This window comes from Lycium ferocissimum, chromosome 6 (genome assembly GCF_029784015.1).
Source record: "Lycium ferocissimum isolate CSIRO_LF1 chromosome 6, AGI_CSIRO_Lferr_CH_V1, whole genome shotgun sequence".
In the NCBI taxonomy this organism is placed as follows: Eukaryota; Viridiplantae; Streptophyta; class Magnoliopsida; order Solanales; family Solanaceae; genus Lycium; species Lycium ferocissimum.
This window is the reverse complement of record NC_081347.1, coordinates 62,645,614-62,663,358: the sequence shown is the minus strand read 5'-3', so window position 1 is coordinate 62,663,358 and position 17,745 is coordinate 62,645,614. Positions and strand designations below refer to the sequence as shown.

At 31.2% G+C, this 17,745-nt stretch overlaps 1 pseudogene; it reads left to right on the top strand.

Annotated features, from left to right (window-relative positions):
- The first annotated feature begins 10,804 nt into the window (after positions 1-10,804).
- Positions 10,805-17,745, top strand: part of LOC132059978 (kirola-like) — a 60,677-nt pseudogene continuing 53,736 nt past the window's right edge.

Here is a 17,745-nt window from a genome sequence, read left to right as displayed (position 1 = left end):
GTTTGAAGTTTACCTTTAACAAAACAAAATATTTATCCGTATTTATCCGTGGGCTATTCTCATTCTTTTTCAACCGTTCTATTTTTATTTTTTTATTTTTATTTTTTATTTTTTATTTTTTTGGGTTTCACTAGTGATAAGATGGGGACTAACATTTATAAAATTCGATTTGCATTAGCCGAGAAAACTATGTCTTATGTTATCCATTTCCATCACCATTTTTTGAAAATCAAAATTTTTACTATTCATGTTTGTGATTTCTGAGACTCAACAGTTACTTATGTTACTTTTCTTGAAAAACCGTTAATTTGTATTTTTTAAAAAGGAAACGAAAAATAGAAGGAGACATTATTGGAAATACATTTATTTGCGATAGGCAAGTACGTCGGAAAACCGTCTAAAAACAAAGAATAACGACAAATTACGGGAGGAAAAGAGACCATCTAAACACGCGCATTGCAAGAATTTCATTAGCAAACAATCAAATCTTCGTACTAGTAGAGGTGAATCATAGTAGTTAAGTTGGTTGCCTACCTGAACTTTCATCTTGTCTGTGAGGGTTCGATTCCTTACCTTGTAATCCGTTTCCCCCATTTCCCTTACCCCTACCCCCAATTTAGAATAATTTTTTTTTTTTAAAAAACAACTTCTTACTAGTAATTTTTGAAGTCTAGTTAACACAGACGTCCAAGAAAACTCCGGTAGCTTACTATGAGATTTGAATTTCTAGGATAATACCATGAAATTTTCGACAGACATCTGAAGAATTTATTTCCATCCATCGAGTACATGATCTAGGAATTTTTGGATAGTTCTTCGATAGTTTATTTGAGGGTACATGGATCATAATCTCTTTTGTGTCCGATATTTTAGGTAGATGGAATCTCTTCTGTCCCATCACCAATAAATGAGTGATTTGGTCAAGTGAGAAGTACACTCCATCAATAAAAAGGGTGAGTGGCATAGTGGAGCATTATCCACCTGGCACTAATAAAGGGGGAGTGCACAAGTGGAGGTAAAAAAATTTAATTTATAGATTTTGGATCGCAATTTCTTTTCAATTTTTTTGCACGGACTGCCGTTCTTCTGGGTTGTTCTTTAATTTTTGTCCCTCAAATGGCTGGTCTTTAATTTTTGCCCTTCACTTAAAAAGATGGCTAAAAATATTTCGAGATTCTGAGTTCAAATTCTCGCTCAGTCAAAAAAATAATGATTTCGCAAGATAAGGCTTTTACAAAAAGTCTGCCTTATGCAACAGGGATTTACCTTAAGGCATAACTAAAAGTCTACCGGGGACTTTGCCTTGAGGCATAACTAAAAGTCTGCCTTATAAGGCAAAGCCCGTCTTTTAGATATGTTAGATGGCAAACTTTTAGTTATGCCTTAAGGCAAAGTCTGTCGCCTCCGGCAGACTTTTAAGGCATAACTAAAAGTTTGCCTTACAAGACAAAGTCTGCCGTCTCCGGCATAGGTTCTATGTAACTTCGCCCGAATAGGCATAGAAAAATTATTATTATTTTCGACTCTACTGGGTTTCGAACCCAGAACCTCGCCACCTTTTTAAGCGAAGGGAAAAAATTAAAGAGCAGCGAATTGAGGGGCAAAAATTAAAGACCAGTCTGTATGAAGGGAAATCGTGTAAATTGCCCCTTTGTTTTCAGACCGAATGATGCAGGAGATCCTCATACTTGTCCAGGTTTGACATCACGGGCCTCTGCACTCTACGGAGTTTCATCTAAATTCCTGAACCAATTCAAAACTACTCCATAAACACCACTGACCGTTGACCGAACACATGTAACAGTTTGATGGCTGAGCTGGACAAAATTAGTATATTTCACGCGTTTAACAAGCTTGAAATGGATAATTAGAAAAAAATGGCTAAAATTAAAAGTTAAGAAAAAGAAAAAAAAACAAAAGGCAATAAGTTAAAAAAAAAACACCAAAATCAAACAACCGTTTATCCTTTGATCCATTTTTCGTACAAATTATGCAATATTCACACAAACCCATTTCTCAAATTGCATATGCTTATAGTTGTTAAGAATATATACATACAAATGTAATGTAAATTTACTTGTTTTGAATCTTGAGAATAAAGAAAAAAAAAAATAGATTTTCAGTTTTGCTTTGCCATACCATGTTTTATAATTGTAAAAATAAATGCCTTCATATTTATTGTATGAATAAATGTGCATACTTCTTGTACGAATAAATGCCTCAGTTGTTACTACTCCGAGCTTTTCCTATCCATATTGTAAAAACGCTTAAAATTTTCAACTTTAAAGTACTGCTCGAACTTTTATTATTTCCAGTCTTATTTTTGAAACTCCTCGAAACCACCAGACCAATTTCAAAAGTCATTTGTTCTCTGCACAATCTATTTGGGCATGCAATTGGTTATGAATTTGACTTAACTATTGTATTTCGTCTCATGTATGCATGGTAGCATGTATTGGTGAGTACTGTATAAATTGTCATATTTACTCTCTTGTATCCCTGTATCAATGGAATTGATCAATTTTTTTATTTTCTTAAATATCTCTTAATTTTTTTTTTTATAATTTTTTTCCCACCATATGGTGGCGAGACCTTCCCATATCACCAAAAAAAGTGTTACAAAGGGGGAGGGGGACAATACGTCCTTACCTCAAATAAAAAACAGAGGGCTAAACTCCCTGCCTTGAAGTACATCTATGCAATTTTAAACACAAGCTACAAATGAGGATCCAATGTATCTAGGCAAAAGAAAAACTACAACAAGCTTTCTGGATCTTCATCATAAACCACAAAAATATTTTCCCTTTATTTATGCCTCTGGAAACCATTTGAATGCAATCTAATTTGAAGGCGCCAACAGCTGTAGATGGGAGATCATATTGTCAAAGGGTCATCAAGTCCTCATTGAAGAGACTCCATTTTGCTAAAGCATCCGCGGCTTGATTTGATTCTCTATAGCAATATCGAACTTCAAAATGTAAGTTTGTAGCAAAATCTTGGATCTGTTTTATACACTCCTTCATCTGACAAGGCACAGTGAAGTTGCCTTTGATCATTTCTACCACAATTTGTGAATCACAGACTCTAGGATAATATTGTCATGACCATTACGAATGGCCCATTCCATACCAATTAAGGTAGCTTTGGCTTCAACCATATTGCTAGAGTAGTGACCAAAAGAATATGCAAAAGCCATAATGAGATTACTTCTGTGATTGCTACAAATGCCACTAATACCAGATTGACCAGATGAAGTTTTGCTCCCATCAGTGTTGATTTTGATCCAATTCTCAGGAGGTTTATACAATTTAACTACAATACACTCAATCTTGGGGCGGAGCAACATGATCTGATGACATATATCCTGCCAACTAGTCTTCCATTGCAAATCACAATTGGCCTTAGAAATCACCCATTTCAGATGAGAAAGAATTTGATAATGAATTCATTTCACATAGCATTTTTTTTCCATATATAACTGAGCATCTGACTTTCCATATTCCCCAACATATGACCACAGGAGTGATCCGAAGGATAGTCTGATGCAAAGAGTTCTTAGGCTTAATACCCCACCATCTTTGAATCATGCATCTAATAGGAATATCCTCCCAAGCAATACCCAAAGGATTACCAAAGAAATTCCAAGTAATTTCAGCAATTTGTCCACTGCTAAAGGTATGATGAAGAGTATCTCTATGACGATACAGAAACATCTAGTGTCAACTTCAAGTTTAAATTTAGCATGGATGATCTCATCAAAAGGCAACTTTCTTTTCAAAATTCTCCACATCAAAAATGACATTTTAAAGGGCAGCTTATTATACCAGATGTTCTTGAAAAGAATAGAGGACTGACTCTCTTTTCTGTCTGATTCTTTTCCAAGCAGTAGATGTGGAGACATCCCAGTGCTATTCAACATCCAAATAGGATTATCACGAACGTTCTGATTTCCAATTCGAATGGCTTGGATATGTTCAGCAAGATATTCAGGCAACTACAATTGATCAATCTCCCATCTACCATCCAGAATACAATCACTAACCACTTGATCATAATTGATATCCTCTCTATGTATAGTTTGAGCAACAACTCTCATTTCAGATCAATTATCCCACCATAAATTACAATTGCCCCTGTTGATATTCCATAGAAGTTGCTCTTTAACTAAGTATTTATTTAATTAAATGCCTCCCAGAAAGAGATTGAGAGCGCTGGATAGTGATAGCTACAGGGTGAATAGAGCAGTGTTTGGCCATTAGAAAAACATCCCATAAGGAATTGCAAGTTCTAAATCTCCACCATCTCTTCATTACCAAACTTTTACTAACATCAAGGGTTCTTCTAAATCCCAAACCTCCTTCTTCCTTAGGGTAGCACAATTTATCCCAAGAGCTCTAATGATATTTTTGTTTCCCTCATTAGATCCCAAAAAAAAAAAATCTTGCCATGCAATTTTTAAGATCATAAAGAATATCCTTAGGAGGTTCTAAGGCAGATAAAAGATAGATAGGTTGAGATTGTAAAACATGTTTAATCAAAGTAGCCCTGCCCCCTATAGAGAGTAATTTACCTTGCCAGCCTGTAGTCTTCGTAGGAGCCATTTGGATATGGTTTGAAACCATGATTTCATACCATGGTTTCAAACCATGTTTGGACATGCAATTTGGATATCTCAAGTTGTATCTTCTCTTATAGACATAAAAACCCCATAAGTAGTGAAAACTATCAAAACATTTTCAATTCTTATACAATCTTACCAAATGAGCAAGTCATAGTTCATAACAAAATTAATACGCTACTAGAAGGCCTTTCTAAAAAATACAACATCAATTGATCAAATTTTAGTTCAATAAAAACGAAAATTTAACATGAATAGTAATGAGGTTGGTAGACATAAATAAAGGTTGGTGGAAGTTAATGAGGTTGGTAAATGGTTGGTGGGAGTAATTGTTAAAAATATTTACCAACTTATGGGTCTTTTTTTACAAAATATAAACTTATGGGTCAAATTTTATATTTAAAATTTTTAAAACCGTGGTTTGAAACCCCAAATCATGCATTTTTGGATGATTTGGGGTTTCAAACCATGGTTTGAAACCATGAGATGAAATTCATGTCCAAACACTGATTTCATCTCATGGTTTCAAACCGCATGTCCAAACGCCTACTTAACCAATTTAGAAATCATTTCACTGAAGAAAGAAATTTTCTGTCTACCCACATATAATGGGCAACAAAGATAAGTAATAGGAAAATTAGAGTGCTTAAAACCAGTTGCATCCTTGATCCTCTGAATAAAATATCTCTTAGGGTATGTTTGGAAAGCCATCTGGTAATTGGAATTGGTGTAATTACTAGGGTAGTAATTAAGTTGTAATTACAATGAAAATGTAATTACAGTGTAATTACAAGCGTGTTGTTTGGTTGCACAAGTGTAATGTCAGAGTTTGTTTAATTTAAAAATAAAATTTAATTGTCAAAAATTTAAAATTAATATTAAAAAATATGTGTCTTATAAATGATATTAAATTAGTTATTCAATAACATATTGTTTCTAGAGAATATATTGATTAATAATCATATATTTGTAACTAATATTGTAAAAAATAATTGATATATATTTTTCAAATTAATAATATTTTAATTAAATATAAAACTTAAAGCAGACTTTTTTTGTGAGAACATCATGGATTGGTTGTTTGACGAAAAATAATAGTATTTATAAATATAATGCCATAATATTATTCAAATGTTTGACAAAAAAAATCTATCAACTGTAAGTGAAAAATAAACAGTATGCAATGTGAAATAACTAGTTAATAGTACTGAAGCAAATAAATTAAAATCGAAAATAATCTAAATTCAAAATCCAAAAGAAAAAGTTTAACATAATACTCTTATGTCAAATTCAAACATTACATAAGTAGCTTCCAACGTAACTTAAGTAAATATAATTAAAAAGAAATTAAAAATAAATTCTATAACCTCATCATAACGAAATTCTACTTTAATAACATCACTCATTAAATGTCATGTTCGTTAATGACTCATTCTTTCTAATATTAAGAGGTGTAGTTTCAAAAATTAGAATAATAATACGGATATGCTAAATTAATAAAATAAAAAAAATACGATCAATTACATGGAACCACAAGAAGTAAAGGTTGGGAATGAGAAGAAAGGAAATAAAAGATAAATAATATAAAAGAAAAATATATTTAAAAAAATAAAAATAAAAAAGAAATTAAAATAATAGAAATAAAAAATAAATTTAAAAAGAAAAGAAATTAAAATACAACAAAAAAGAAAGAAACTAGTTATGTAATTACTTGATCAAACAAACAGACCAAACTGTGTAATTGCCCCCACTTCCAATTACCTGGGTGGCTTTCCAAATAGGCCCTTAAGGTTGTTTGCAATGTTTTCCTATTTTTCTATTGAATCTAGAGTCCTTCGAAAAAGTTCTATGAGGTTTGTACTTGATATAACTGTCTTTCTATCGTCTTTCCATCGTCATTCTCTGAAAGATCAAGAAATTTATTTATCTTTTTTCCTTTTTTTTTTTAATTTTTATAATTTGAGTTTTTCCGTCATTTTATAACTTTTTGTCAGAGCATCTGTATGCATGTTATGGAAGTTTACAATTTTCTTTTAGAGAAAAGACATCATTTCCCCCTGGAACTTGGCAGCAAAACTCACTTTAGCAACTAAACTTAACTGGTAATTATTTACCCCCTAAACAACTTAACCGATAATTATTTACCCCCCCAACGGTGACGTGGCAAGAAAGTGTACTCAATCTCTTAAAAGCGCGTGGGAGGAAAAAATAAACACTAAAAGTGATCCCAACTTGTCATCTTCTAATTGGATGATATATTAAGATTTTCTTAATATTTTATTTTCTATTTTAAATTAACTTTTTCCTTTTCTTTCTTATTCTTTTCCCTTCTCTTTCTCGCGTTCTACTTCAACATTCCCACTATTTTTTCTTCTTCTTTGTTTCTTTGTATATAGATTTAATTTATGGGTTTGATTTGACACAAATAAAGAGATTAAATTTGTTGAGTTAACAAACCATCAAATTGACCAAGAAACGATCATTCAAATGCATAAAGTTGACATTTGCATAAAATTGACATTTGCTTTGTTCTTGTGTTGGTTTCTCTCTCTAGCGTTGTTCGGGTTTTGTTATTAAGCTCTAGTTACTTTAATTTCTTATTACATATTCAAGGAACAATCTTGTTTGTACGAAATTACAATTCTTGTCTTCCGGCAAAATATTATTGTTATCAATTGAATGCACCTCGGGACAGGGCTGCTACTATTGTTATTTGTGTTAACAATAACAATGACAATTGTTATTGTTATTCAAACGGTGGATTTGGAATTGAATAGATCGAGGATCCCTCTCAACTGAATAAAATGCTAAACTGTGAGGGATAAGTACGAGTCAATGGAATGTCAAGTGGGGTGGTGGTTATGCGGTGGTGGTGTGGTTATAGGTCAGTACAAAAATGAAGAAGATGATATATTTTTTTTTGCTCTCTGTCCGTTTCTCTCTCCCTATTTTCTCTTAGATGATATACATTGCAATTTCTTCAATAATGAAGATGATATATTTCTTCAATAATGAAGATGATATACATTGCAATTTCTTCAATAATGAAGAAATCACAATGCAGCTGGGGTGGGGGTGGAGGGCGGAAGACGGTGGGTTTGGTTGTTTGGTTGGGGGGGGGGGTTGGCGTGGTGGTGGTGGTGTTCTTCAATAATGAAGAAATCACAATGCCGGAAGAAGGTGGGTTTGGTTGTTTGGTTGGGGGTGGGGGTTGGCGTGGTGGTGGTGGTGTTCTTCAATAATGAAGAAATCACATGCGGTATGTATGCGGTGGGGTGGGGGTGGAGGGCGGAAGAAGGTGGGTTTGGTTGTTTGGTTGGGGGTGGGGGTTGGCGTGGTGGTGGTGGTGTTCTTCAATAATGAAGAAATCACAATGCGAGGGCGGAAGAAGGTGGGGCGGCGGCGGTGTTGGTGGCGGGGCGGCGGTGTTGGTGAGAATGAGGAGAAAGTAGAAGAAAGAGAAAAAAATAATAAAAGAAAAATAAAAAATGAAGAGTTGGTAATTTTTGACGTGGCAATGACGTGGCGCGAGTGTAATACACTCAACCAACTAAGGGGGGTAAATAATTATCAGTTAAGTTGTTTAGGGGGGTAAATAATTACCAGTTAAGTTTAGTTGCTAAAGTGAGTTTTGCTACCAAGTTCCAGGGGGAAATGATGTCTTTTCTCTTTCTTTTACTTTTGGAAGTTAAAAGCTTGTCCTTCTAGTGCTTTAATATAAACTAAATAACTAAATGTGAACCCACAGAAAGTTTGATCTTACAACTTGATATCATGATATGCATGCCTTTTTTTCATGCTTCATTTATATCGGGAAAATTTTCTTATATAGTTCTTGGACATCATTTTGCAGATTCGAATTAACGTCCAAATTCACTCCTCAAGTGAGAAAGTGTACACGGTCGTCACAATATATTTTACCCAACTATGAGTCGGGGTCGAATACCACAGGAAACAATAAACTAGGCGATCAAGCAAGCAAGGAATTATCATCAACTAAGCTATGCCAAACACTTTTTCGATATTTGATTTTCGATTTAAGAACTAACAAAGATAAAACTAACCAAAAAGCAAGTAAAATGATCAATGGCCACAAGCATGGATACAAGGAAAATTACTCTCAAGTAACTATCCAATGTATTTTACGATTTTGCAACTAAGATCTAGTTTTTGTTAATAGGTAATGATTTCTAAAATCTCATTGAAAGTCTTTCAACCAAATCAATGAATTTCACTCTAAGCTCTTCCAAGCCTTAGAGTGTGTAGTTAAGCACAATCAATTTAACCTCAAGTTAACTAACCTATTCCTAGCTCAAGTTATTAGATGAGGTTTAAAGCCCCAAATCCTTATTAATTAATCTTTCCCAACCTCAATTTTCCTCTTCCGAGCTCAAATCGAAGTAAATGAGTGAGTCCTAGGATTAGCTAATCCCTTAAGAAGCATTAAAAATCAAGATTAGTTAAAGAAACAGACCCACTTCATTAGCAATAAAAATTGCTCAATACATAAGCAAAAGAGATTTAACTCAACACTTTATAATGAATATTCTCATAAACAAGATTCAAGCGAGAGAATAAAATACAACACACTTAAATATGCAATAAATAACAAGAAATTGAAGAAAGGGTTAAGAGTTTTCTCATTAAAGTGCTCCAATCTTCTCTTCCAAAGTGTTGGTTGAAGAACCTAGCTTCCAAGACTTGTAAAATGGCCAAAAGATGAAAATATTGTCTCCCAAGTGTTGCTTTTAAAGTTTCCAAAAATTTCCCAATAAAAAGTGACGAAAATAGCCTTCAAACTTCAGATTTCCAGATCTGGCCATTTTTGCAATTTTAGCCACTTTTCTCATTTTCTTCAATTTGACCTATTTTGACTTATTTTTCACTTGATTTCTTCCCGATCACTTCTCAATCATATAAAACCTGTAAAATGGGAGTAAACGACATTAAGCGCACTATTTTATCAATTAGACATAGCAAAAATCTAAGATTAAAGAAAAGATAAGTTGATAAAATACCAACTTATCAATGTAACACACACACACAGATACATACATACATATATATATATATATATATATATATATATATCACTGTTTCTCTGCCTCATGAGTTTAGTTATATGGTGCGTAACATTTCTAAACTCTAAATCAAATTAAAGACTTATATTTGTGACATATATATACCACACATTGAACAAAAACACATCATGTAGAAACAATACATTATCCAGGAAGCCGGTTAGGAATTCAAAAATTGAGATATTTATAAATTCAAATTGTTTATAAGTTCAAAGATTCAAAAATTCACGAAGAATTTTATATGATATTTTAAGAAAATTATTTCAATGAAGTTCACTAAAACCGCGTGAAGCGATGGACAAATTTACTAGTCGAGGGATCAACTCAACAAATTCAACAACTGTCTTCATCAGTAACTATGGAATTGATGGTGCTGTTGAAGTTTAGTGCCTTCCATTGTTGCTCATCATCTTGAATCTTGCTAATGTATAGCTTTCTTCTTCTGTCTATAATAACATTATGAAAGTACGCAATATTAGAGTTCCCAACCTTCAATTAGGCAGTGTCTAGTTTGAACTTAAAAATACTTATCAACTCTTAATGCTAAACAACTATTTTCAATCACTTAATCCGGCGTGTTCTTAGTCATGTTAGTAGCCTCTTCTGGAGTTTCCTCTTCTAGAGTTTGACCATCTTTATCCTAAGATGATTTTTATCCTTTGAAACATTAATTCACTATTTCAATTACATAAAATGAGTCCCTTATGAGGTGTAAACTTTATCTTCTGTATTTTTTTTTTTAAATATAAGTTGGGTGTTCCCCCCTTAATTGGGAACAAGGGAAGAGAAAATGAGGTAGGGAATTATAAGATGGGGAATCGAACTCTCACCAGCCAACCAAGTGAGCTAATAAGATTCTCCAAAAGTTGAGTGGTTCAAATTTCATAGTGAAGGGCAATATTAACTTGGCAAGACCTAATTATACACGTAATGGGCTAATTAATTACAGTATTAATCTTCCTTGATATGTCGTGGTCGTCTTGGATTATGTTTTATCTAATATTTATTTAGAATAGCTTTTTGCACAGCTAATTGAAATCTATATAAAGACTAACTTTTAACCATTTAATTTCATCGCCACTTTCTTTTCAAAACTTTTTGCCACACAGAAGAAGAAAATATGGGTATGAAAGGCAAACTGATCGCTTCAATTGAAGACACTTGATTTATGACATTTTTCACACTAAAAATAATCAAATACCGAAAATATGCCCTGATAAGATCAAGCATATTGAGATTCATGGAGGTGAACCCGTAAAGGTTGGTTCGGCTGTTAGCTGGAAATATAATGACGGTAATGCATATTTTCCCTCTCTCTATATATATGAACCACTTGCATCAATGTTTTTTTTTTTACATTTAGGTGTATTTGGTATGTGAGAAGTCTTTTTTGAGGAGAATGTTTTCCATATAAAAGTTGTTTTATACTTTGATGGTGTTTGGTTAACAGAGGAAAAACATTTTACATTAGAAAAGGGAAAATAACTTTTCTCATTTAGGAGCAAAAGTCATTTTTCTTATAATTAATTATCTTAACTTTTAACTTCATATTACTTATTCTAAAGGCTAATACATTTTATAAGATTCACCGGGTTCAATTGCACCCAATATTTTTATACTAAGCATAAATATATATGTGAAAAATCAGTAAAAGTTTAACAAGTAATCAAGTTCTAAGCCCATATTTGCAGAAGTGCAATGAATTTAGTGATGAAATTGCACAACCCATTAAATATAAATCTTGGTGGATATGCATCTGTTTGCTCCAATTAACATGTGAACATTGTTAGGTCCCGTTTGTCCACGAGAATTATTCACTTTTTTCCGGAATATTTTTTCACTTTTTTAACTTTATGGTGTTTGGTCATAAAAATTCCAAATACAACTTGAAGTTGTATTTTTTTGTTTTTTAATTAAGCCACCTTCCTGGTGGGGGGTTAGGCAGACCCCTGCCATGTATATTTATCAAAGTCCAATACACAAAAGCGGTATCTGAAGCCTAGCCTCTTGGCAAAAATAGAAGATTGTGGACAAACCCACATCTTTACAAATAGAAGTTGAAGTTGTATTTGGAATTTGGAAAACAACGAAAACTTGTTTTTCACTTTTTTCACTTTTTTCCTTTCACTTTTTTCACTTTCTTCCTTTCACTTTTTTCACTTTCAATACATTCAAACAACCAATTATTCTTTGCAAAAACTATAACCAAACACAACTCCATCTTGAACTCCAACTTCAAAATACCAAATAAAGTGAAAAATATTTGATTTTCATGGCCAAACGCCTACTTAATCTTAGTACTCAAAAAAATTATCAAAACATTCGCCGATTTTCTAAAATAATGATTTAACTTTAATATATACTTCCATAAAATAATTTTCACTCACCAATCAAACACCGTAAAATATTGTACAAACTTTTGTCAAATTTTTCTTTTCATAGAAAATTACTTTTGCCATACAAAATACAATATAATCAAATTTATGGGATTTCCTACTAATTCCCATATTTTCCACTATGCTAAATGTTCTTTTGAGATTTTTAAAGTTAGTTCTATCGAAGAAAAATGTAGAAAGTCCAATTTCGGGAGCTTCAGATAATTTTTGGAGAAAATGAAAATGGAAAACAAAGGAAAAACTAGAGAATTGAGATGAAAATATGTTATTGTGTGAATGTTTATATCTTTTACGAGGGTTTGAAAAGTTGAACTAGCCTAGTGATAACATCTTTTATATTTTAAATTTTATTGGTCGTAGGTGGAAAATATAAGATTGCAACAGAAGTGGTTGAAGCCATCGTTCCTAAGAAGAAATCAATCACTTGGAAAGTGATTGGTGTGGAGATTTGTTAGATTTGTACAATTCCTTCACTATTATGACCACATGTGATCACCAATGGGACTACAACACAAGGCATATATTGCTATAAAATACGTTGTAGATAAATATGAAATTTTTCGTGGCTAAACATTTTAGCCACAATATTTTTTTCTGTAGCATTCGTAGCAAAATGTAGCGTAGCTAAAAGTTAGCTACAGACTTTACATGGTCCGTGGCTAAGGACTTATACTTATTGCTACGGAATATTTTTGTTTGTAGCTGTGATGGTAAAACAAATTTGCCACGAAAAATATACTTATAGCAAGTGATTTTATTTTTTTGCCACGACAAATAAAATTTATAGCTATCTTCATATTGTGGCCACAGAGTGTTGTATTGTAGCAAAAAATTCAATCTGTTTGCCACACAAACTCAAATTTTATGGCTATTTCTATAGCTTAATCTCGTAGCAATAGTACTCAGATTTAGTTACGGATTAAAAATTCCATAGCTATGAATTAATGTATTTGCCACAAATACTTTTATACGTAGCTAAAAGTTCATACCTTTAGTCATGAAATATATAGCATTATAGCTAAAAAATCTTCATCAGCTACGGAAAGTGAACATTTATAGCCATGTTCTTGATGCGTGGCAATTATAAAAGTATATGTCTAGCTACGAATTCAAAACTCATAGCTAGGATTTCACAACTTTTTTTGTTAGGAGGGATAAAATTATAGAAAAAGATTTTTTTTTATTTGCTATGGAAATGAAATCATTTTCTTATTTGCGTAGCTATAATATGCATGTGTTACCAATTCAAAAAAATTGTAGCTGCAACATATTTAGCACGAATAATGTTAGCCACAATAATTTATAAATGTAGCTAAGTATTTATTTTTTACTTGAATTTAATAGACAACTGTAACAGAATATCTTCAATTGTGTAATAGATAAAATATATTAGAAAAATGACTTAACAAAGGTTCAACAATATCATTCAAAATAATGAAATATCATTTAATTCAAGCATATCAATATATTTTTACAAGAGAAAAAATAATTATTCATGTCCCCTTCTATTTTGATGCTTTCATCACTCTCCACTAGCTGCAATAAAAAATAAAAACAAATAAGAAAATGATATAATAAAGCATTCTTATATAAATTGAAGATCAAATAGATAACGTCAAGTAAAAATATTGATAGAAGTAAAAAAAAAATCAATAAAAAATAAAGAGTACTTGTGGAATACGCAAATTCGTGTACTTCCATAACTGCTTTGTTCACCTCTTCTGACGGGTTATTCCTATCACTTTTTTCTCGAAGAAAAATACTCATAAAAATATCACAATCTTTCGGTAGCATAAGTTTTTATCAAGCCATAATTATTTATAAAGAAAAATAATTATGAAATACATAAGCATTATAAATAATAACATACAGTTCGTGAACAAAATTCTATTGTTGTAAATGATATTTTAATAATTGAATAAAAGTTTTCGTTAAAAAAAATTGTAAATAAGCGAAGAAGTAAAATAAGAAATTTACAAGAACGTGATGTTTTATGCATCTAACAAAGGCAAAAAGAAACTTTTTTTAATTTAAATAATAATGGGAAAAGCAAGCAACAAAAGAAAAAGGATATAAAATTTACCTTAGCTATGGCTTGAGAACAAAAATTGAAACTAGGGATTGAGATGACGGCACCTTTTTTTGGCTTTCTCTTGAGTGCTTACTCTTTTAGGGTTTTGGCTCTCTATTCTCTTTAATAGGAAAATAAAGTTGTTATTTAGGGGAGAAAAAATACTGGGAAATAAATTGGAGGGAACTTTTTTGTTTCTGTTTTTTGTGTTATTAATTAGGTCTACTCTTCAAATTTAAGCACAGCTTTTACTTTTATATTGATTTCGTAATTAGAGGAAACTATTATGACGTCATCACGTTACCCTCCTACGTTCTAATAATCAAACCAAAAGAGAAAAATTAGGTAGATTTTTCTTAATTACATTGTAATTTTTATCCATTTTAGTTTATAACTTGTTAATTATTGAACATTGTTTGTGGTTAGTACTTCTTTTAGGTGTGTTCATGGTCGGTTGGGTCGGTTATTGGTTCAGATCAAAATTAAATCAATAAGTCGGTTTTTTAATTAGTAAAACCAAATCAAATATAATTCACATCCATTGGTTTGGTTCGATTTTTACAGTTTTAAGAAACCAAATGGTATTTCTCTCTTTCATTTTTTTTTTCCTACCATTAAAAAAAAATCATCCTTTTCCAACTTATAATCCATTTTTAACATTTATTGTGGTGGCTACATATTTTCTTGAATCATAAAGAAAAATGTCTTAAAATTATATATAAGATTTAATCAAGTAATAAAGTTCATAAGAAATACAAAGAGATATAGGTATATATCATAGTTGTTTCTTTGAATAATTGAGTTTGGATTTACGATTTTCTTTGAATAATTGAGTTTGGAATTATGATTTTCTTTTAAAAAATGAGCTTAAAGTGTAAAGCCCATTAATCTAGTAGAGATAGGTAATTTTTTCATGAAAAAGTATACAAAGTATTTAAAGTTTTTTTATCAAAGTTAATATATTTTGGGTGTGTATATATAAAACAAAATATTAATAAAACCAAACTGAAACTTTACAAAAAATTGATTTCTTCGCTTTTCGGTTTGGATCGGTTTTTAACCAAACATTGAATACATCTGAATTATTTGATCTAAATTATGATAAATATTCACTTCTATATTAGCTATATTAAATTATTAATCCTGAATATTACTAATTATAATTAAAATTTCAATAGGCATTAAGTAACTGAAATAGTAGCAATTAATAAAGTTACTGTCCCAATAGGTTTATTATTTGTTAGTATTAAATTGTGCGAGTTTGCATATGCACGATTCTTGAAGCACTAGATTAGGACGAAGCTTGAATTGGGCTTAGATATTTAGACATTATTAATTATTTATATAAATTATATTTAAAACTTAGATCCCGTAAAATTAAATTAAATTGAATTATTATGAACATCTAATTATATTAAATTGTTGTAACGTATTGTCTAAATAATAGAGGCCTGAGTCTAAATAACAAATTTTTAAGCACTAGTTCAGAATGAAGCTTGAGCGACCCTTAACGAAGTTTTGTTTAAATCCAATATAAGAAGTCAATTTAATTTAATTAGATATGATCTAACTATTTATTTAAATTATATTTGAAACTTACAATAAGGCCATGTGAAATTAAATCAAAAAGAACGATCAACACCTAATTATCAGAGGAAGAGCCAGGATTCGAAGTTTATGTGTTGGAATTCTAGTCACTGGATTCTAAATTAATAATTTATACATATTAAATAATTTTTTAATACAAATATAGAATTTAGACCAAAGCTACTGGATTTGGCCGAACCCGTAAGCAATAAGCTAGCTTCGCCCCTGCTAATTACACTAGATCGATAGATGAATTGTCCAATTGAATAGGTTCGATTCAAATAATAATTCTCGAAGCACTTGATCAAGATGTACTTGAGTGAGATTTAGTGAAGTTTGAACTTTAAATTCAATATAATTACTTAATCAAAAAATTCGCTATAATTACATAATCAAAGGTTATTAGATATAATTACTATTTATTCAAATTATATTTGGAACTTACAAGTATGTTTGTAAAACATTCATCAAGTATGATTATGTAAGCATTTATACCTATCAGAATGTAGAAATCTCTTAGAAAGCACATCTAAATACATATTTCTGTAACTCTTTATCTCAGTATAAAAATTTGTTAGAACCAATTATTGTGAGTAGTACTGCTTTATGGTAACTTCAACTGTACGAAAATTGTTTAATGTGGCTAAAAGATTATTATTGCTAGACCAAATTTCAACTACTGATTAAAAAATAATGATTAGGTATGAGGTTTATCGTCATATATATATTTATTTAGCTATAATATTTTTTTTTAATAAATTTTTGTGGCTAAAAGGATAATACTGCTACAGTAAGTTTCAAGTCATGGAAAAAATTACTGCAATATAATTAGCTACTAATTTTTGTTATAGCAAAAAATATGTGGCTATATCATTTAATTATTGCCACAATTTTTAGAACTTGAAGCAAAATATGTATTTAGCTATAATATTTTATTTCAAATAATTTATTGTGGCTAAAAGATTACAATTGCTACAGTTAGTTTCAACTCGTAGCAAAAATTAATAATTAGCTACGAAATTTTGTTATAGCAAAAAATTTGTGGCTATATCATTTAACTATTGCCACAAATTTTAAAAACTTGAAGCAAATGTATTTATTTAGCTACAACATTTTGTTTCAAATAATTTATTGTGGCTAAAAGGCGAGTATTGCTACAATAAGTTTTACCTCGTGGCAAAAATTAATAATTAGTCACGCAATTTTGTTATAGCAAAATTTCTGTGGCTATATCATTTAACTATTGCCACAATTTTTTATAACTTGAAGCAAAAGTATTTATTTAGCTACAGCATTGTGTTTCAAATAATTTATTGTGGCTAAAAGGTAACTATTGCTACAGTTAGTTTCAACTCGTAGCAAAAGTTAATAATTAGCTACGAAATTTTGTTACAGCAATAACGTTGTAGCTATTTAAGTAATAATTGCCACGATTTTTAGCAATTGTGGCAAAAACGAAGAATTAGCTTTGTCAATTTAATTTTCGTGGCTAAGAAATTTTATGAATTTGTAAATAGCCACGGAATTTAAATTTTTGTGGCTATTACTAAGTACTAGCCATGTTTTATAAATTCATAGCTAAGATTTCGTAGCTATATATGCCTTTTGTTGTAGCCGGCTACATGGACCTTTGTGTACGAGAAGAAAACTGAAGACATACCAGAGCCGCTCGTTTTCCAGGATTTTATACTTGATGTGACCAAAGACATAGAGGGTCAGTTGACATTCATAAAAAGCATCTAATGAATTATGAGTTCAGTCCATCCTATTTAGCATAAAGACGAATATTCCTTGCTCATTATCGGACAATCACTTATTCACAAACTTCGTGTGGGGAAAATTATTTTCATTTCCCATCTCATGGAAAACCCTTTTCGCTCCGCTCAAGTACTAGGCATCAATGCTATGCTATGCAATGGCTCATAGCCATATTTATACTTATGCAATGCAAATGTATGTTTACACATATATATGTGTGTGTTTGTGTGATAC